A 23,617-nucleotide genomic window follows, 5' to 3' on the forward strand; every position below is an offset into this window, starting at 1 on the left:
TTTATAAGGGTTACACGGGGCTATACATATAATTATGAACCGATATCCACCAATTTTTACGTGACTAGTATCAAATTTTAGCCGGATCAAAAGAAATTTGTTTCTCAAAAATAAAATTTGGGTATCGATTTATATGGGGGATATTTATGATTATATGCACCAACATCACGTACCAAATTTCAACCGGATCGCATGAATTTGGTCCTTCACGAGGATCCGCAAGCCAAATCTGGGGATAGATTAATATGAGGGCTATATATAATTGTGAACCAATGCATGGGTATTAGAGACGATATAATAACATAACGTTCTGTATTTTCAACCGGATAGTATGAAATTTGGTCCTCCAAGAGGATCCACAAGCCAAATCTGGGGGTCGGTTTATATAGGGGCTATACCTAAAAACGGTCCAAAATGACTCATTTGCAATACCATAGAATATATGACAACTACCTGTACCAAGGTTTCATGCCGACAGCAGGTTTCGTTCGGGAGTTATCGTGATTTCAACAGAGGGATGGGCATCGCTAGATCGATTCAGATTTATACAAACCCAGAATATATATACTTCATGGGATCTGAGACCAATATTTCGATGTGGTACAAAAGGAATGAAAAAATTAATATACACCCAGTGAATGGATATGATGACCTCGAACATATTTCAAGAGCAAAATGTTATTTTTGGACTGAGAATATATTGAATATTCTATTTGTCGCAAAACTTATATTTTCGCGAAAATTATGTATGTGATTTCAGCAATCTTATATTTGTTCGCCGAGAAAAGAACATTTTTGTTCCATGCTCGCCATCCAAAAATAACATTTTGCTCTTGAAACATGTTTGAGGAGATCCTTCTCTGGATGTATATAAAAAAATACATACCGTCAAAAGTCAATACATTCGTGATTTTCCAAAATATAAAATGCTTATTATTTTGTCTAATATTTATTGAGGGTATTTTCTTGATTGTGAATGGAACCACTTATACTTGTGTTTACACAAGTTTTTAAAATATCACTCCACACCTTAGAGTGTAGGAATAGTTGTACGAAGGTTGGCTTTTATGTTTCGGGATTAGAGAACAAAAACTCGCCTTGCATACTCAGGGTCATAGGTTCAATTCCAGTTCGACAAAATACCAAAATATTTTCCACTGGTGGATTATACCTTCTCAGTAATGCTGGTGACAGTGTTTCAACGCTTCTCTAAATGACATTGTCATTGAGCTAAACATAGAATAAGGCAGCACTCAGCGACAAGACAGAAGTTCACTACTGTGGAATGGAAGGAATAGTAAAATATCGACCTAACCTAATCACAAACAAAAAAAAAATAGCCAAACATCGACTACTGTATACCTTCGGACCCATACACGTAAATCTACGACTCATAACCTGTCACGATGACATAGACGGGTTTCGCAGCACCGCGTTCGTATTTTTAGAGGGTTTCAACCGACAAGAGCCTTTTGTGAGCGATTGAGAAATTGTGTGGAATACAATACAAACAATTTTTTTGAGAGTCAAATTTTCATACAATATTGCTGTATGCTGATTACACTACCCAGCAAAAAACGCGTCGCCAAAAAAGTAATGATCCGGAAGTGGTGCAAAATTGACACAGAAGCGATGAATGTAACATGGGATTGTTATGGGACGGAAGTCCTCCATTTCAACAGCCGTTGCACTGAATTCGCATCACATTTTTAGGTGTGATCCGAATTCAATGTTTTGGATGTAAATTGAAAATTTCTGTGATATTTTGTCAAATAAATAATTTTTATAATTTTTAATGGATTCTAACGATTGTTGGCAACGCTTGACCTCAAATATTTTTAAAAATGCACAATTCAGATTGGATTTAGCATTTTTTCGACAGCATTTAATTGGTTTGTACCATTGAATTAAAAGAACTTCCAGGGTAGTTAAAATTAAGAACATCATTGGGAGTGCATCTTCTGGAAGTGCTTTTAAAATTGTACCTTTGGAAGAACTTCCAATTTTTTTTTGGTGGGTAATGATACAACCAATCTCACAATAGGTCATATGACGATCTTGCAGAAGCAGTAGGCGAATACCATCAATGGAGTTAAATACGACATCGGCTGAATATACCACACCATTGATAAACACTGGCAGGAAATTGTAAAAAATCATCACACAAAAATTTTCGCGATTTAATTAAATTTTTTTGCGAAATGAATCTTTTAAGTTGCTGTAAACAGCACAAATAACGCTCGTAACAGGTTGGCTGTTAAGTCCCCGGTCTGACACATGGATGGCGTCGCTAGTATTAAATGTATATTACTTTAATATAGTACCAACTTTCAAATGATTCGTGTCAAAATTTGACGTCTGTAAGTCAATTAGTTTGTGAGATAGAGCGTCTTTTGTGAAGCAACTTTTGTTATTTATTGTGAAAAAAAAATGGAAAAAAGGAATTTCGTGTTTTGATAAAATACTGTTATCTGAAGGGAAAAAATACGGTGGAAGCAAAAACTTGGCTTGATAATGAGTTTCCGGACTCTGCCTCAGGGAAATCAACAATAATTGATTGGTATGCAAAATTCAAGCGTGGTGAAATGAGCACGGAGGACGGTGAATGCAATGGACGCCCGAAAGAGGTGGTTAACGACGAAAACATCAAAAAAATCCACAAAATGATTTTGAATGACCGTAAAATGAAGTTGATCGAGATAACAGAGGCCTTAAAGATATCAAAGGAACGTGTTGGGCATATCATTCATCAATATTTGGATATGCGGAAGCTCTGTGCAAAATGGGTGCCGCGCGAGCTCACATTTGACCAAAAACATCAACATGTTGATGATTCTGAGCGGTGTTTGCAGCTGTTAGCCGAGTTTTTCCGTCGATATGTGACAATGGATGAAACATGGCTCCATCACTACACTCCTGAGTCCAATCGACAGTCGGCTGAGTGGACAGCGACCGGTGAACCGTCTCCGCCAAAAGTCCGCTGGCAAAGTAATGGAATAATTTTCATCGGTTATCTTGAGAAGGGAAAAACCATCAACAGTGACTATTATATGGCGTTATTGGAGCGTTTAAAGGTCGAAATCGCGGCAAAACAACCCCATAAGAATAAAAAAAGCGTTGTTCCACCAAGACAATGCACCGTGCCACAAGTCATTGAGAACGATGGCAAAAATTCATGAATTGGGCTTCGAATTGCTTCCCAACCCACCGTATTCTCCATATCTGGCCCCCAGCGACTTTTTCTTGTTCTCAGACCTCAAAAGGATGCTCGCAGGGAAAAAATTTGGCTGCAATGAAGAGGTGATTGCCGAAATTTAGGCAAAACCGAAGGAGTTCTACCAAAATGGTATCAAAAAATTGAAGGGAACTATGTTGAATAATAAAAACTAATTTTGACAAAAAATGTGTTTTTCTTTGTTAGACCGGGGACCTATCAGCCAACCTGTTAGTTTTCCATTTTGTTTATTAAGATAATAATATTTAATCATAGTGCCACGGCTAGCAATTGATTGTCTATTTGCTTTAAATGAGATTATCACTGGTTTTGATAATAATTGTGAACATAAAAATATACGGCCGTAAGTTCGACCAGGCCGAAGCTTATGTACCTTTCACAATGGATTGTGTAGAAATTTCTAATAAAGGCTGTCATCTACACTCGAAATACTTGCGTTATGGTATCACTTGCCGTTGGCAAGGTACCTTTAAACTTATTAACATTGTCTTCTAAATTGTAATTTAGTCCATATGAAGTCTATGTTAGACAATTACCAACATATATGAACCAATGTTTGGACGGTATTTATAGAGCCAGAAGTGAAATTAATTGTTACACGGGGCTATACATAAAATTATGAACCGATATCCACCAATTTTTACGTGACGGATCAAAAGAAATTTGTTCCCCAAAAATAAAATTTGGGTATCGATTTATCTGGGGGATATATATGATTATATGTACCAACATCACGTACCAAATTTCAACCGGATCGCATGAATTTGCTCCTTCACGAGGATCCGCTAGCCAAATCTGGGGATAGATTTATATGAGGGCTATATATAATTGTGAACCAATATGAACCAATGAATGGGTGTTAGAGGCCATATATATATATAATAACATAACGTCTGTATTTTCAACCGGATCGTATGAAATTTGGTCATTCAAGAGTATCCGCAAGCTAAATCTGGGGGTCGGTTTATATAGCGGCTATACCTAAAAACGGTCTGATATGACTCATTTGCAATACCACAACTACCTATACCAAGGTTTCATGCCGACAGCAGGTTTCGTTCGGGAGTTATCGTCATTTCGACAGAGGAATGGACATCGCTAGATCGATTCAGATTTATACAAACGCTTGACCTCAAATATTTTTAAAAATTCACAATTCAGATTGGATTTAGCATTTCGACAAAATTTAAATGATTTGTACCATTGAATTAAAAGAACTTCCTGGGTAGTTAGAATAAAGAACATCATTGGGAGTGCATCTTCCGGAAGTGCTTTTAAAGTTGTACCTTTGGAAGAACTTGCAAATTTTGTTATTTGGTAATGATACAAACAATCTCACGATAGTTCACATGACAATCTTGCAGTAGCAGTTGGCGAATAACATCAATGGTTTCGAGAACCACAACTACTTTTGGGCGACCTTTACGAAATTCGTTTTGGAGTTAAATACGACATCGGCTGAATTTACCATACCATTGATAGACACTGCCAGGAAATTGTAAAAAAAATATCACACAAAAATGTTGGCGATTTAATTATTTTTTTTTACGAAATGAATCTTTTAAGTTGCTGTAAACAACACAAATAACGTTCGTATGTCGAAACGTTCTGAGTACGTATAACCTCAAAAATGTCACGCTTTCCAATAGAGTTGTCACAGTTGGCAGATCGCGACACAAAGGTTGCCTAATCTCGAAATATAAAAGGCAACCCTAGTACTTCATACAAAATATATCAATATAATTTCAGCACAATTAAGAACCATTGGTTTTCAAAAACCCAGTTGTTAGTGTATGAGGTTCGATCGACTTTTATGAATCGTGATTGTTAAATTGTGACAATGTCATTGTTGCTGCATGACAATGCCAATTTTTTAATGGCTTGATTGCGATTACGTTTGTGTGGCTAATGAATTGGTTGATATCTAAAAACAAAGACAAATACCATTTGGTAATAATATCGCAGATTTATTCTATAAGTTTTCGTGGTGTAGTGTAGTTATCACATCCGCCTAACACGCGGAAGGCCCCCGGTTCAATCCCGAGCGGAAACATAGAAGCATATTTTATTTTCCTAAACGATATACAAACTCTTCAAGTTTATAAAGCTGTAATAAAAATATTTTCCAGTTTTGCTCTCTTATCCTCTTTGTTAGCGAAAAATGTTTGTATCAGTTTCTGAACATATCTTTGAAGTTTCTTAGCTGCATATACATATATATAGGTACAACCATACCATTATGCATGTTATTGCACCTTAATGGTAAGCATAAAAGTGTAGTCACTTCCAATTAACTTTCACACCCATGCTCAAGTCCATCGATCCTGGAATGAACAAACTTTTAAACTTCTTCGAAAAACCACTAGTGGTGTGAAAGTTTGGTTTGTACTTTGGCGACACTTCAAATTCTTTTGGGTCACTTTCATCCCATTTTATTACATGCATAACTATATCTAAACGTTAATATCCGAACATATCTATGTGAATATTTCAATGTGTAAAAAATAGAGATGTCGTTGCGTAAAAAGTGGTAATATTGGGACTACAAAACAAAACTAATCATTTGAAAAAGCTGGCAACTTAGATTTCCTCGTAGTTACTTTGTAAATATACGTTTTAAAGTGTGCACATGTGAGAGGTTTCACTTTATTAATAAAGGATGATTTTCTAGCTATTATCTTTTTGGCAACATTGATACTCTCTGTTAAGAAGTTCATTGTGAGCGTATTGTGTTCTGTCACGAAGATCATTTTTGGGTAGCTCAAATAAGCAGAAGCATTACAAAAGCTACCAATGCCTCCAGAAAAATTCACAATTTAGTGTGGCATCAGTGGATCTTAATTCTTCAAAGATGATGTGAATCGTATCGAAATTGTGAATTGCGATGATAACAAACTTTTGTCCAAAATGAAAGAGCTTGACTTGCATGACATTTGATTTCAAGAAAACGGTGCCACATCCAAGCAAAAACTAGGTAAGCATTAGTGATTCTTTCAGTAATACCGGTAATCAAACCAATAAAATATACCTTTGTATTCTATAGTTGTATAAAGGGTGATACGGTTAAAATTTGGTCAAGGGAAAACGCGTGTAAATCGGTGAAATCGTTTATTTAAAAAATCAAATTAAATTTCTTTTTCAAGTTCAGTTAGTATAAAATTCAGGAAAAATATTCAGTTAGGCTTTCGCTTTTCCAAATCCGAATTGCCGAGCCTCACGCTTGACACCTGCCATCAGATTTTGTACAGCCACCTTGTCCACCTTCTTCGCCGCAGAAAGCCAGTTTGCCTTGAACTGCTGCTCGTCCTTAGCAGTTTTTTTGGTCTTCTTTAGGTTCCGCTTGACAATAGCCCAGTATTTCTCAATTGGGCGGAGCTCTGTCGTGTTGGGAGGGTTCTTGTTCTTGGGAACCACCTGCACGTTGTTGGCGGCGTACCACTCCATGGCCTTTTTACCGTAATGGCAAGATGCCAAATCCGGCCAAAACAGTACGGAACAACCGTGTTTCTTCAGGAAAGGCAGCAGACGTTTATTCAAACACTCTTTCACGTAAATTTCTTGGTTGACAGTCCCGGAAGCTATGAAAATGCTGCTTTTCAAGCCAGAGGTACGGATGGCTTGCCAAACCAGATATTTCTTTGCCAACTTTGACAGTTTTATGTGCTTGAAAATATCTGCTACCTTTCCCCTTCCTTTTGCCGTATAAAACTCCTGTCCCGGAAGCTGCTTGTAGTCGGCTTTGACGTAGGTTTCGTCGTCCTTTACCACGCAGTCAAACTTCGTCAGCATCGTCGTGTACAGCCTCCGGGATCGCGCTTTGGCCGTCGTATTTTGTTTATCATCGCGATTTGGAGTCACTACCTTCTTGTAGTCGATAGTCCGGCTCGTTTTTTGGCTCGATGCACGGTTGTAGACGATACAACCAGCTTATTTGCGGCATCTCGGAGAGAGAGAGGTTAGGGTTTCGCTTGAAACCGCCGGCAATTCTCTTTGTCGTCTCAGCGGCTTCCGGTTTTCGATTTACCCCCGATCTAGACTTTCTGGCTGTCGACAAACGTTCCCCAAACACTTTAATTACATTTGTAACGGTTGACTTGGCAACTTTATGCGATTTTGCCAGCTTTGCGTGCGAGTAGCTCGGATTTTCGCGATGCGCGAGCAAAATTTTGATACGCTGTTCTTCTTGCTTAGACGGCATTTTGACAACTGAAAAGTGAATTCCAAAATCAAAATAGGAGCAACATTCAACACACACACACCTTCAAAATGAAGGGTGTTCAGGTTTTTAAATGCAAAATTGAAAGAAATACGTCAAGTTTATATTGACCAAATTTTGACCGTATCACCCTTTAGTACATAATTTATATTACAAAATAACATCATTGAATAGATCCATGTCGTGGAGCGTGGTATAGTGTGTTGGATTACAAGACAGCAGGGGTGAGTTCGCACTTTTTGGGTATCATTATGGTAAAGATATTATTTTTGGAGTGCTGGTATGCTTGCGAAGAAGTACTTATTTTCCGACTGCTGGTATGCTTGCACGGAAGTACTTTCCTCCAATGGCATGCCCGTGTAAAAGTATTACTACTGATATATGTACGAGGAAGTTGTTACCAATTTGGCGCAGGCATACTGCTACCGATACCTGGTAATAGGAGTCTTTGCTGGGATGCCTCACATCAGGCGTACAAAGAGAAAATTTCACGGAAATTTTTCCAATTAATATTTTAATTGAGTTTTAAACGAGTATATACGGCCGTAAGTTCGGCCAGGCCAAATCCTATGTACCTTCCAAGATGGAGTGCGTAGAAACTTCTACTAAAGACGGTCATTCACAATTGAATTACTTGGGTTGCGGCCGATGGCAAGGCATCTTCACTTCTTAACACCAACTTCTAAATTGAAAGTTAGTCCATGAGGGATATATAGTAGACAAAAGAAAGGTCGATTAAATACGTATATATCCAGTTCTTGACTGACATATATAGGAAAGAAATTACTACGAACCGATATAAACTTTTGTGCGGTAATTATAGAGCCAGAATTGAAATATGGGGGTCTTATGGGGACTATATACAATTATGAACACGAGACTACGAAAAATGGCAGATTTTTTACTGTTTGGTAGATTAGAAGAATTCTCGATGTTTTGGAAGGTTTTGCAAAATATTCCTCTCTATGAAATGCTTCAAAAATTTTATATAGAAATAACATTTTGAAAAAATTTTCTATAGAAATGAAATTCTTACAAGATTTTCTATAGAAATAAAATTTTGACAAAATTTCATATAGAAATAAATTTTTGACAAAATATAATTTGGCAAAATTTCCTAAAGAAATAAAATGTTGACAAATTTTCTATAGAAATGTTGACAAAATTTTCTATAGAAATATAAATTCTTGACAAAATTTTCTATGACAATAAAATTTTGGTAGATTATTTTTGGCTGTAGTGGCAATCGTGATTTTTCTGTGATTACGGATCGGTTTATTTGGGGGCTATATATAATAGAGATCGATACGGGCCAATTTTAGCATGGTTGTTATCGGCAATATACTAGTGAAATGTACCAAATTTCAACCGGATCGGATGAATTTTGCTCCTTCAAGAGGCTCCGGAGGTCAAATCTTGGGATCGGTTTATATGGGGGCTATATATAATTATGAACCGATATGGACCAGTTTTTGCATGGTTGTTGGAGACCATATACTAACACCACATACTAAGTTTCAACCGGATCGGATGAATTTTGGTCCTCCAAGAGGCTCCGGAAGTCAAATCTGGGGGTCAGTTTATATAAGGGCTATAACAGGTTGGCTGATAAGTCCCCGGTCTAACAAAAAAAAAAAAAAAAAACAATTTTTTTTGTCAAAATTCGTTTTTATTAGTCAACATAGTTCCCTTCAAGAGCGGTATAACGATTATAACGACCTTCCATTTTTTTGATACCATTTTGGTAGTACTCCTTCGATTTTGCCTCAAAATAGGCTTCAGTTTCGGCGATAACCTCTTCATTGCAGCCAAATTTTTTTCCCTACGAGTATCCTTTTAGGTCTGAGAACAAGAAAAAGTCGCTGGGGGCCAGATCTGGAGAATACGGTGGGTAGGGAAGCAATTCGAAGCCCAATTCATGAATTTTTGCCATCGTTCTCAATGGCTTGTGGCACGGTGCGTTGTCCTGGTGGAACAACACTTTTTTCTTCTTCATATGGGGCCGTTTTGCCGCGATTTCGACCTTCAAACGCTCCAATAACGCCATATAATAGTCACTGTTGATGGTTTTTCCCTTCTCAAGATAATCGATAAAAATTATTCCATGCGCTTCCCAAAAAACAGAGGCCATTACTTTGCCAGCGGACTTTTGAGTCTTTCCACGCTTCGGAGACGGTTCACCGGTGTAGTGATGGAGCCATGTTTCATCCATTGTCACATATCGACGGAAAAACTCGGGTGTATTACGAGTTAGGTTACGTTAGGTGGCAGCCCGATGTATCGGGCTCACTTAGACTATTCAGTCCATTGTATGACGAGTTAACAGCTGCAGACACCGCTCAGAATCATCGACACGTTTTTGTTTTTTATCAAATGTGAGTTCGCGCGTCACCCATTTTGCACAGAGCTTCCGCATATCCAAATATTGATGAATGATATGACCAACACGTTCCTTTGATATCTTTAAGGCCTCTGCTATCTCGATCAACTTCATTTTACGGTCATTCAAAATCATTTTGTGAACTTTTTTGATGTTTTCGTCGGTAACCACCTCTTTCGGGCAGTCCTCCGTGCTCATTTCACCACGCTTGAATTTTGCATACCAATCAATTATTATTGATTTCCCTGGGGAAGAGTCCGGAAACTCATTAACAAGCCAAGTTTTTGCTTCCACCGTATTTTTTCCCTTCAGAAAACAGTATTTTATCAATCACGCCTAGATCGTGCGATTTAACGCCTTCAGAATATTTTTTGTGGGTCTATGTTAAAGCTCATATCTATACAGCGAAGTTCGCTTCAATTGACTTATTGGAAGTCAAGAGTGAAGCTCGTATTCGTGATACACCGGCCGAAATGTGGCAAAGAGTATTCCAAAATTGGACTAAGCGTATGAACCATTTGATATGTCATCCCTATCGCATATTGCACTTACGCTAGTGTGGCTATGCTCGAAAACAATTTTAGAAATTTGTTAAAAGCATTAGAGAAACTCATAATGGTCATGATAGTACAAATAGTCGCTGTAGCGCGAATAGTTGAAGACAATGTTTACGTGGTCCCTTAACTCCACTAACGGCAATGGTTTTCTCTATTTTTTATTACAATTACTTGGTTTCTTTAAACATACTAATTTTTTCTTGGAAATTTTGTCTTTTTGTACTACTTGCAAAGGGACATCATTTTTGACTTTTCTGGGTTTGCTCTTGGAGTGAATAACACTATTATTAGAATTATGCTGCTCTTAGCAGAAAACATGGAAAAATATTAAATGGTATATGAGACACAATGCAATGGAGTTTTCTTTTATGATTATGTTTTGTACTTTTGTTTCAAAACTTGACCATACATCATTTTGTACTATAGAGATATTTAGTGGTAATATTCTGCATTATATTTTGTCATTATCAAAGATTTTAATCGGACCAAAGGGTGATCCATCCGTAATTAATGAAACCAGTAAGAACTATTCAAGCTAGGATGGGGCCGACTTTTTTTACAATCCAAATAATATCCAAAACGTCAGAATACGAGATTTATATTTCAAAATTATGCGATATGCTTCACTAAATCTGAATATCCCAAGTAATACTTCACTTCTAGTGTACTGGCCATAATAAGTTTGTACATTTAGTAGTATAGCCAAGGAAGAGTAAAATTTCGCATTTGGCCAATTTAAGTGAAAATTAAATTTCGAACAGTGATATGTTGAAAAAAAAAACAAATCGAAAATATATAAACAATAATGATGGCCAAATTGAAAATATGTAGGATTTCATGTGAATTTGATGAAACATACAACCGCAATAATATCGCTTCAAATGGTATTCTTCCCGAAAATGTCTACATTAGGAAACAACATCAGAGTCTGGAGTTAGAAGAACAATTTTAGTAAGTTTTGCAGGAATTTTAAACATCTCGTCTGAGCATGCGAAAACTATCCGTTGAAATAACATGCATAAAATTTTCAGATTTTATCCAATTACTCGAATGAGGACAAGAAGCAAAATTGGCAGTTTACTTCTAGTTTCTGCAAATTTCTGTAATCAGGTAGGCTTCTATCCATGGTTGTTACTCAAGCCAAAAATAATCTACCAACCGATTTTAACTCTCACCATCTTGGGAAATTTACTACTTGTACCAAAAGGGAGGACTTACAATGTGGTCTCAGAATTGAATTTGACAGATGCGCAACAATAAGAACTGTCTCTGTGGGGCTATGCCAAAACATGGCCCATTACACCCTAGTGTCGCCAAGAAAGTACTGAAAATGTTCTTTTTGGATCCGGAAGTGGTGCAAAATTGACGCAGAAGCGATGAATTTAACATGGGCTTGCCATAGGACGGAAGTCCTCCATTTCAACAGCCGTTGCACTGAATTTGCATCATATCTTTAAGTGTGATCCGAATTCAATGTTTTGGATGTAAATTTAAAAATTCAATATATAATTTTTATAGTTTTTTATTCTTTTTAATGGATTCTAACGCTTGTCGCAAACGTTTGACCTCAAATATTTTCAAAAATTCACAATTTTTTCAGATTGGATTTAGCGTGTTTGTCGACAAAATTTTAATGATTTGTATCATTTTATGAATTCTTACTCTGTTTTCAACCTATTTGAAACAAAAAAAGTTAAAATTACCCATTAAAAGTATGAAAAAAACCAAGTTATAATAAATTGAATTAAAAGAACTTCCTGGGTAGTTAACATAAAGAACATCATTGGGAGTTCGTCTTCTGGAAGTGCTTTTAAAGTCTTGAATTATTTTACGACCATAAAGAGGTGCACCGGAAATGGTGACTATCGGTCTAACATATGTTTTAGTATAGGCCCCATATAGGCTTGTAGAAACCGCTGTTGTTGTCCAAATTGCCTGAAATTTGCCTGAAGGCTTTTAGGACTATAAATATGTGTGCAAGAAATGATTCTAGAAACCGTAGTTTTTATCCAATTTGTCTAAAATTTGAAATCTAGAAGTAATTTAGGACCATAACAAGTATATACGGCCGTAAGTTCGGTCAGGCCGAATCTTATGTACCCTCCACCAGGGCTGTGGAGCCGGAGTCGGAGTCGGAGTCTGAAGATTTTGCTGGAGTCGGAGTCGTAAAAATTTTCCTCGACTCCGACTCCGGCTACACCAAATTTTTTAAAACACTTCACATTTTTGTAACTAAGTAAGTTTTTACGCAAATTAGTTTCCATTGCGTTATTCATTTGATCAATGTACAGCATGATTGTAACTGAAAATCAACTTCCAATTACGGCTATCTTTTTATGTTTCCTAGAATGTTAGACTAGCAGATGGGCTGGATCGATCCATTTTAATGTCCATATCAATAAATTTGAAATATTTCGAACAAATCGAAATTATTATTTTTTTTTTTAATTTTATTTTGAATGTTATTTCTATAAAAAGTTTTCTATAAAAAATCTATTCAAAAATTTATTTTATTTATTTTATTTCTATAGAAAATTGAGTCAAAATTTTGTTTCTATAGAATATTTTGCAAAATTTTATTTCTATAGAAAATTTTGCAAAATTTTATTGCTATAAAACAATTTGCCAAAATTTTGTAGTAATAGATTTTTTTATTAAAAAATTTGGTCAACATTTTATATCTATAGAAAATTTTGCCAAAATTTTATAGTAATAGATTTTTTTATTAGAAAATTTGATCAAAACTTTATTTCTATATTAAAATTAGTCAAAATTTTGTTTCTATAGAATATGTTGCAGAATTTTATTTACTACACAAAAAATTTTCTAAAATTGTAATTTTTATTGATAATTTTTTCAAATTTTATTTCTATAAGAAAAAATTGTCAAATTTTATTTCTATAGCAAATTTTCTCAAATTTTTTTTCTTACTGATACTCACTGCTATAAAACATGTATTCAAAATTTTATTACTATAGAAATATTTTTTTTCTATATAAAATTTAGACAAAATTTTATTTCTACAGAAAATTTAATCAAAATTTTGTTTCTATGGAATATTTTGCAAAATTTTATTTCTATAGAAAATTTTGCAAAATTTTGTTTGAAACACATTTTTTTAACTGTATTTCTATTGATGATTTTTTCAAACTTTTATTTCTATAAAAAATTTTGCCAGATTTTATTTCTATAAAAATTTTATTTTTATAAAAATTGCTATATAGTTGGTCAAAATTTGATTTCTATTAAAAATTTTGCCAAAATTTTATTTCTATAGAAAATTTAGTCAAAATTTTGTTTCTGTAAAATATTTTGCAAAATTTTATTTCTATATAAAATTTTGCAAAATTTTATTTACTACACAAAAATTTTTCCAAAATTGTATGCTCACTGATACTCACTGCTAAGTCAAAAACTTGTAGAAATGACTCAAATTTTCAAATTTTTCAATGAATGAATCATAAATGCATTTTTGCGAAATTGTCTAAACAATTATAAATATTTCCCAAATATTGCCCGAAATTTTGAAGAAGTCTGATTTGAGATTTTATCAAAATGTAGATCTAAATACAAAGTTGTGCAGAGTATATTATAATCGGCCCGCCCGACTTTAGACTTTCCTTGCATTTTTATTATACCCTGCTCCACACTGTGGAACAGAGTATTATAAGTTAGTGCATATGTTTGCAACACCCAGAAGGAGACGAGATAGACACATGGTGTCTATCAAAAATGCTCAGGGTGGTCTCTTTAGTCGATATAGCGATGTCCGTCTGTCCGTGAACACATTTTTGTAATCAAAGTCTAGGTCGCAGTTTTAGTCCTATCGACTTCAAATTTGGTACAAGTATGTGTTTTGGCTCAGAATAGATCCCTATTGATTTTCGGTTCAGATTTAAATATAGCTCCCATATATATATTTCGCTCGATATGGACTTATTTGGCCCCAGAAGCCAGAGTTTTACCCTAATTTGCTTAAAATTTTGCACAAGAAGAACAATTAGACTATATTCAAGTGTGCCAAATTTTATTGAAATCGGTTCAGATTTAGATATAGCTCCCATATATATCTTTCGCCCGATATGGACTAATACGGTCCCAGAAGCCAGAGTTTTACCCCAATTTGGTTGAAATTTTGCACAGGGAGTAGAATTAGCATTGTTGCTATGCGTGCCAAATTTGGTTGAAATCGGTTCAGATTTAGATATAGCTCCCATATATATGTTTTTCTAATTTCGACAAAAATGGTCAAAATACCTTGTAAAATCGCCACTGCTTATTCGAAAAGTTGTAAAAATGACTCTAATTTTCCTAAACGTCTAATACATATATATTGAGCGATAAATCATAAATAAACTTTTGCGAAGTTTCTTTAAAATTGCTTCAGATTTAAATGTTTCCCATATTTTTTACTAACATTGTGTTCCAACCTAGTGCATTAGCCAACTTAAATTTTGAGTATATAGATTTTGTATACGTCTATCAAATTCTGTCCAGATCGAGTGATATTTAAATGTATGTATTTGGGACAAACCTTTATATATAGCCCCCAACACATTTAACGGATGTGATATGGTATCGAAAATTTAGATCTACAAAGTGGTGCAGGGTATAATATAGTCGGCCCCGCCCGACTTTAGACTTTCCTCACTTGTTATACCCTTCACCACTACTGTGGTACAGGGTATAATAAGTTTGTGCATTTGTATGTAACGCCAAGAAGGAGTAATCATAGACCAACCTTTTAATATATGGATCGGCTTAGAATTCAATTCTGAGTCGATTTAGCAATGTCCGTCTGTCTGTCTGTCTGTCTGTCCGTCTGTCTGTCCGTCTGTCTGTCCGTCTGTCTGTCCGTCTGTCCGTCTGTCTGTCTGTCTGTCTGTCTGTCTGTCTGTCTGTCTGTTGATGTATTTTTGTGTGCAAAGTACAGCTCGCAGTTTTAGCCCGATTGTCCTAAAATTTGGTATAGGGTCCTGTTTCGGCTCAAAGACGATCCCTATTGATTTTGGAAAAAATCGGTTCAGATTTAGATATAGCTGCCATATATATTTTTCACCGATCTGGTCATAATTGGCGTGTATATCAACCGATCTTCCTCAAATTCCGTACATCCGAATATTTTATGAGTCTCGAAAAACTTGCAAAATATCAGCCAAATCGGTTCAGATTTAGATATAGCTCCCATATATAGCTTTCGCCCGATTTACACTCATTTGCCCACAGAGGCCAATTTTTTGTTCCGATTTAGTTGAAATTTTGCACAGGGAGTAGAATTAGCGTTGTAACTATGCGTGCCAAATTTGCTTGAAATCGGTTCAGATTTGGATATATCTCCCATATAAAGCTTTCGCCCGATTTACACTCATATGACCACAGAGACCAATTTTTAACTCCGATTTAGTTGAAATTTTGCACAGGGAGTAGAATTAGCATTGTAACTATGCGTGCCAAATTTGGTTGAAATCGGTTCAGATTTAGATATAGCTCCCATATATATGTTTTTCTGATTTCGACAAAAATGGTCAAAATACCAACATTTTCCTTGTAAAATCGCCACTGCTTAGTCGAAAAGTTGTAAAAATGAATCTAATTTTCCTAAACTTATAATACATATATATCGAGCGATAAATCATAAATAAATTTTTCGAAGTTTCCTTAAAATTGTTTCAAATTTAAACGTTTCCCATATTTTTTTTACTAACATTGTGTTCCACCCTAGTGCATTAGCCGACTTAAATTTTGAGTCTATAGATTTTGTAGAAGTCTATCGAATTCTTCCAGATCGAGTGATATTTAAATGTATGTATTTGGGACAGACCTTTATATATAGCCCCCAACACATTTGACGGATGTGATATGGTATCGAAAATTTAGATCTACAAAGTGGTGCAGGGTATAATATAGTCGGCCCCGTCCGACTTTAGACTTTCCTTACTGGTTTTTTGTTAAAATTGTGTTACGTCCCATAACGTTAGATTTAATTTTGGTACATAGATTTTGTAGAAGTATATACAATTTTGTCTAAATCGATTCAGATTCAGATTCAAATTCATGCAAATGGGAATATAAACCTCGCAACAAATGTAAAGGATTTGAGATAGTATCAATAATTTTGGTCCACAAATACATATACTGTTGGAATCTTCTCATATTATGATGGGTATTTATATCGTTATTTTATTTATTAAACATTGCCCAAAATTTGAAATATAGAGTTCAATTGGCATCTAATGTGAAATTAAGACCTTTTTTTTGCACACATAAATAAATACGATACTTTATATCGGTCCACTTACGGTACCCCCACAATAGAACTACAAATTAGTGGTATTAAAATGAGATTTAGTTATATTACCCGGAGTCGACTCCGGAGTCGGAGTCGAGCTGATGAAAAATGCTGGAGTCGGAGTCGAGCAAAATTGGCTCGACTCCACAGCCCTGCCCTCCACCATGGATTGCGTAGGAACTTCTATGAAAGACTGTCATCCACAATCGAATTACTTGGGTTGTGGTATACTAAAACTCTTACCATCGTTTTCTAAATTGGGAGTTAGTCCATACGTGGTAGAGAGCCAGAGAGTCATGGCTGTTAATCATATACTACCACCACGAACCAAATTGCAACCAGATCGGATGAATTTTGCTTCCCCAAAAGGCACCGGAGGTCAAATCTGGGGATCAGTTTATATGGGGGCTATATATAATTATGGACTGATATGAACCCATTCCTGAACGGTTGTTGTATACCATATACTAACACCATGCACCAAATTTCAGCCGGATCGGATGAATTTTGCTCTTCCAAAGGGGCTCGAGAGGTTCAATCTGGAGATCGGTTTATATGGGGCCTATATATAATTATGGACCGATTTCGACCAATGTTTGCATGGGTGTTTGAGGCCATATATAATAACACCACGTACCAAATTTCAACTGAATCAGATGAATTTTGGTCTTTCACGAGGCTCCGGAGGTCAAATCTGGGGATCGGTTTATATGGGGTCTATAAATAACTATGGACCGATGTGGACTATTTTTTGCATGGTCATTAGAGACCATATACTAATACCATGTACCAAATTTCAGCCGGATCCTATGAAATTTGCTTCTCCTAGAGGCTCCGCAAGCCAAATCGCGGGATCGGTTTATATGGGGGCTATATATAATTATGGACCGATGTGGACCAATTTTTGCGTGGTTGTTAGAGACCATATACTAACACCATATACCAAATTTCAGCCGGATCGGATGAAATTTGCTTCTCTTAGAGGTTCCGCAAGCCAAATCGCGGGATCGGTTTATATGGGGGCTATATATAATTATGGACCGATGTGGACCAATTTTTGCGTGGTTGTTAGAGACCATATACATACACCCTGTACCAAATTTCAGCCGGATCGGATGAAATTTGCTTCTCTTAGAGGCTCCGAAAGCCAAATTTGGGGGTCCGTTTATATGGGGGCTATACGTAAAAGTGGACCGATATGACCCATTTGCAATACCATCCGACCTACATAAATAACATCTACTTGTGCCAAGTTTAAAGTAGAAAGCTGGTTTCGTTCGGAAGTTAGCGTGATTTCAACAGACGGACGGACGGACGGACATGCTCAGATCGACTCAGAATTTCACCACGACCTAGAATATATATACTTTATGGGGTCTTAGAGCAATATTTCGATGTGTTACAAACGGAATGACAAAGTTACTATACCCCCCATCCTATTCTGTGTAGCTAAAATAAAAACTATCTTTGGAAGGACATTTTTGGAAGTACTTGTGTTTTTGGTACAACTTCCAATTTTTTTGCTGGGTTGTCATACCAGAGTTGGTGAACATCTCATCTATCTCATCACTAAGTGCTATCCGATTCCAGGTTTAGTTCAATGACAATTTTTATAGCCGAGTTAGAGAAACTTTGAAACCCTCAGAGATATCACCAGCATTACTGAGGGAGTATAATACACCTAAGTTGCTAGTTATATATTTATTATAATTTGTTATATATTTATTTTTTGTTATATATTTATTATAATTTGTAATTATAATAAAGATTTTAGTAAATAAATAAATAATACACCGCTGAATACCTTTTTAGCGTTTGGTCGAAAATGGTATATGGAAACGGTCATGCTAACCATTGTATCACGGTTATCCTTATTATCTTACAAACGAAATGAGTCGATTATTGAGCATCAATTATTGAAGATCCGAACTTTACTCATCAATTCTACAAAAACAAACAAAAGAAAGGACCTCAGTCCGATGCAGAATTGTAAAAAAAAAAACATCATTCAATTGGAGATTGAGATGTAGCCTTCCCCTGACTCGATTTAATTAGCCCATATTATAATATTTCCCATTCTCATACCCAAGACTTGAAGCAATTTATTGTCATCCTTGGCAAAATGTTGGATAATTTTTAATGAATACAAAATGTCACAGCCTGAAGTTTATGTAGTGAACATAATTAAATGAATTTCACCGGAAACCATAGGCAAAACCTTTAACTAAGTTGATTAAAATAAACTTGTGGTTTTCATTTGTTTGCCTCGAAACATTTGCTTCAAAAACTTGCCTCCATCGTTCGGTATGGCGGCTTGGCTCGTGGTTAATATTGCCTTCTGCAACAGTTTGTTGTTCCGGCATAAGTTGCTAATGATGAAATAAACAAAATGTATGTTCTACATATTTGTTTAATTATAAATGATGAAACTTAATAGAAGAAGAAACTTTTTGCACATAAATACATACATAATACCTACATACATATGTACTTACATATGAACATATGTTCTTGTAATAAACATAAACTGATACGATTATATTCGTTATTATAGAGCCTATGTACGTGTTGACAATTCAAAGAAAACAGGCAATCCTACTGAGAAACGTGATAATAGCATTTTATGGCATTGGAAGGACAATGTTATGGATTGAAGCATATATAAAATATATTTAGATGGTATTAATTCTTCGATCTTAAGAGTTAAATTGTTACCAGTAATCACCATATCACGAAGTCTAGCTTTGATCAAATGGATTTTCGAGTGAAATTAAAATTAATCAGTCTGAGAATATTTTAACCACAATAGTATTTGTTTTATAACTTTGTTATTCCGTTTGTAATGGATTGCCATTGTAGTATCAGACCTAATAAATTACATATGTATTGATATTAAAGATTTCACAACCTAAATTTTAGGATGCGAAATTTACAAAATATTAAGGACAAATTTCTTTAAAATAATAAAATTTTAATTAAAATAAAGTTTATAATATTTGCCTCAAAAATTGTTTTCATTAAATTTAGGACACACATTTTGTTAATTTGCGTCCCTCCGTTAAAGTCCCATGTCTTTGAAATAAAGCTAATTTTCCTTAAAGTAAAGAAAGAAATCCTCCTTAAATTAACTGAAACATTAAATCTTTAGTTTTAAGATAAAAAGCTTTAAATATAGGCTAAGACTTATTTTGAGGATTTAGCATCTTTGGTTTAAAGTTTTTTTTTTTTTGAATTAAGAAAACATTTTGTACTTTGAAGTATCCGTTATAAGTTGAATTTTTAAACTGGCATTTGTTTGTACGTGAGTACATTTAATAATTTACCCCGTAAAGAATATCAAAATTCGATAAATGAGATCTGTATCCAATTTTAATTTTATTGGTCCTAGATTTGAAGTTAGATAGGTCGCTAAAAAATTTCTTTATTTTAAAGAAGCCGCATCTTTAGCTCGGAATCAGTACCAGCGTTGCCACAATGAATTTTTATTTTGGACCAACATTTTTCCAAAATTGGACCAAAATTCTTACCAGCGGACCATTTTTACCAAATTAAATTAATATCATTTAAAAGTTTAAAATTTTCCAAAATTTTACTTCGATAGAACATTTTGTCAAATATTTAATTCTACTCAAAATTTTTATTTCTATAGAAAATTTTGTCAAAATTTTATTTCTATAGAAAATTTTGTCAAAATTTTATTTCTATAGAAAATTTTGTCAATATTTTATTTCTGTAGAAAATTTTGTAAAAATTTTATTTCTATAGAAAATTTTGTCAACATTTTATTTCAATTGAATATTTTGTCAAAATTTTATTTTTGTATAAAATTTTATAAAAATTTTATTTCTATAGGAAGTTTTGTCAAAATTTTATTTTTATACCCACCACCATAGAATGGTGACGGGGGTATAATAAGTTTGTCATTCCGTTTGTAACGCATCGAAATATCGATTTCCGACTATATAAAGTATATATTCTTGATCAGGGAGAAATTCTAAGACGATATAACGATGTCCGTCTGTCCGTCTGTCTGTCTGTCTGTCTGTCTGTTGTAATCACGCTACAGTCTTCAATAATGGAGCAATCGTGCTGAAATTTTGCACAAACTCGTCTTTTGTCTGCAGGCAGGTCAAGTTCGAAGATGGGCTATATCGGTCCAGGTTTTGATATAGTCCCCATATAAACCGACCTCCCGATTTGGGGTCTTGGGCTTATAGAAACCGTAGTTTTTATCAAATTTGTCTGAAATTGGAAACCTAGAGGTATTTTAGGGCCATAAAGAGGTGTGCCGAAAATGGTGAGTATCGGTCCATGTTTTGGTATAGCCCCCATATAGACCGATCTCCCGATTTTACTTCTTGGGCTTATAGAACCCGCAGTTTTTATTCAATTTACCTGAAATTGTAAATCTAGAGGTATTATAGGACCACAAATACGTGTGCCAAAAATTGTGGGTATCGGTCCATGTTTTGGTATGGTCCCCATATAAAACGACCTCCCGATTTGGGGTCTTGGGCTTATAGAAACCGTAGTTTTTATCAAATTTGTCTGAAATTGGAAACCTAGAGGTATTTTAGGGCCATAAAGAGGTGTGCCGAAAATGGTGAGTATCGGTCCATATTTTGGTATAGCCCCCATATAGACCGATTTCCCGAGTTTACTTCTTGGGCTTCTAGAATCCGAAGTTTTTATTCAATTTACCTGAAATTGGAAATCTAGAGGTATTGTAGGACCACAAATACGTGTGCCGAAAACTGTGAGTATCGGTCCATATTTTGGTATAGCCCCCATATAGACCGATCTCCCGGTTTTACTTCTTGGGCTTATAGAAACCGCAGTATTTATTCAATTTACCTGAAATTGGGAATCTAGAGGTATTGTAGGACCACAAATACGTGTGCCAAAAATTGTGGGTATCGGTCCATGTTTTGGTATGTTCCCCATATAAAACGACCTCCCGATTTGGGGTCTTGGGCTTATAGAAACCGTAGTTTTTATCAAATTTGTCTGAAATTGGAAACCTAGAGGTATTTTAGGGCCATAAAGAGGTGTGCCGAAAATGGTGAGTATCGGTCCATATTTTGGTATAGCCCCCATATAGACCGATCTCCCGATTTTACTTCTTGGGCTTATAGAACCCGCAGTTTTTATTCAATTTACCTGAAATTGTAAATCTAGAGGTATTATAGGACCACAAATACGTGTGCCAAAAATTGTGTGTATCGGTCCATATTTTGGTATAGCCCCCATATAGACCGATCTCCCGATTTTACTTCTTGGGCTTATAGAAACCGCAGTATTTATTCAATTTACCTGAAATTGGGAATCTAGAGGTATTGTAGGACCACAAATACGTGTGCCAAAAATTGTGAGTATCGGTCCATGTTTTGGTATGGTCCCCATATAAAACGACCTCCCGATTTGGGTCTTGGGTTTATAGAAACCGTAGTTTTTATCCAATTTGTCTGAAATTGGAAATCTAGAGGTATTTTAGGACCATAAAGAGGTGTGCCGAAAATGGTGAGTATCGGTCCATATTTTGGTATATCCCCCATATAGACCAATATCCCGATTTTACTTCTTGGGCTTCTAGAAACCGTAGTTTTTATCTGATTTGCCTGAAATTGTAAATATTCTGGTATTTCAGGCTCACAAAAACATGCATCGGATTATGTTTTTATCGGTCCATTTGGTAATGCCTCCATATAGACCGACTTCACTTCTTGAGGGTGTAGAAGGCGCACTGATCATGAAAATTGCTTGAAACTCAATGTAAAGTTTCCAGATTTTACTTCTACAGATTTAAGATTTCAAATCAAGACGTTATTTTATAATTTTCTTGCACACTTACAAGAGATGTTAATGATTCCTCTAAAACTCAAACAAAAATGGTTCTTATAAATCCAGAATCTGATATAGTCCTCATAGTTGAAATCTTTAAATTTATCTTCGGGAAGTGTCCTCAAGTCCTCAAGCCCTCCTGAAATTTCAAAGGAAACCCTAATATTTGGTTCATGGTGGTGGGTATTTAAGATTCGGCCCGGCCGAACTTCTGCTGTATATACTTGTTTATAGAAAATTTTGTCAAAATTTTATTTCTATAGAAAATTTTGTTTCTATAGAAAATTTTGTTAAAATTTTATTTCAATAGAAAATTTTGTTAACATTTTATTTCTATCGAAATTTTTGTCAAAATTTTATTTCTATAGAAAATTTTGTCAAAATTTTATTTCTATAAAAAATTTTGTCAAAATTTTATTTCTATAGAAAATTTAGTCAACATTTTATTTCTATAGAAAATTTGAAATGTTATTTCTATAAAAAAATTTTCTTTCTATACAAAATGTTTACACAATTTTCTCCCTACACTGAAAAAAAAGCATACCCGGTTCCAAAGATTTTGTCTTTACTTTAAAAAATTTGGTATTGATTCCGAGCCAATGAAGCGGAGAATACATGTAAGGATACTTTTAAGACACAATTCTCTTTTAAAATCGGGTTTTGTGTACTTGCTTCTAGGAAGCAAATTTTAATTCTTTGCTTTTTCAGCTTTTTTTCTTCATATGCTATCAAAGTCCTTTAAAAACAATTTAACGACGACTTTATTTTCCAAATTAAGACTCGACTTCTAGTAGAAATTATGCTGTGTTTCAAGTAAAAAACGTCTTTAAAATAAAGTGTTGAAAAACATGTCCTATATTTGAACGATTTTTTGCTTTGTAGTCAAGATGCAAAAAGACAACAAATTTAAAGACAATTTCATTGAATTTAAAGATTTTTTCTAAATTATTAAAGTCAAGTTGACCTTAGCCCAAACATTTTTTCTTTCATGTTATGATATCCATTTTGAAATCAAATCACTTAATTATAAGGATAATACGACATCATTGAAAAGTTTATCGACCTTTGGTCAAGGAAAAAAACTTTATACTATAGAAAT

The 23,617-nt window shown here is 34.9% G+C and overlaps 1 non-coding gene across 1 annotated transcript; it reads left to right on the plus strand.

Moving 5' to 3' along the window:
* Positions 1 to 5,213: 5,213 nt before the first annotated feature.
* TRNAV-AAC (transfer RNA valine (anticodon AAC)) lies at positions 5,214 to 5,288 on the plus strand. The gene has a single exon. It is a non-coding gene; the product is annotated as a tRNA-Val (tRNA).
* Positions 5,289 to 23,617: the final 18,329 nt, after the last annotated feature.

This window comes from Haematobia irritans, chromosome 3, assembly GCF_050003625.1.
Source record: "Haematobia irritans isolate KBUSLIRL chromosome 3, ASM5000362v1, whole genome shotgun sequence".
NCBI classification, from domain to species: domain Eukaryota; kingdom Metazoa; phylum Arthropoda; class Insecta; order Diptera; family Muscidae; genus Haematobia; species Haematobia irritans.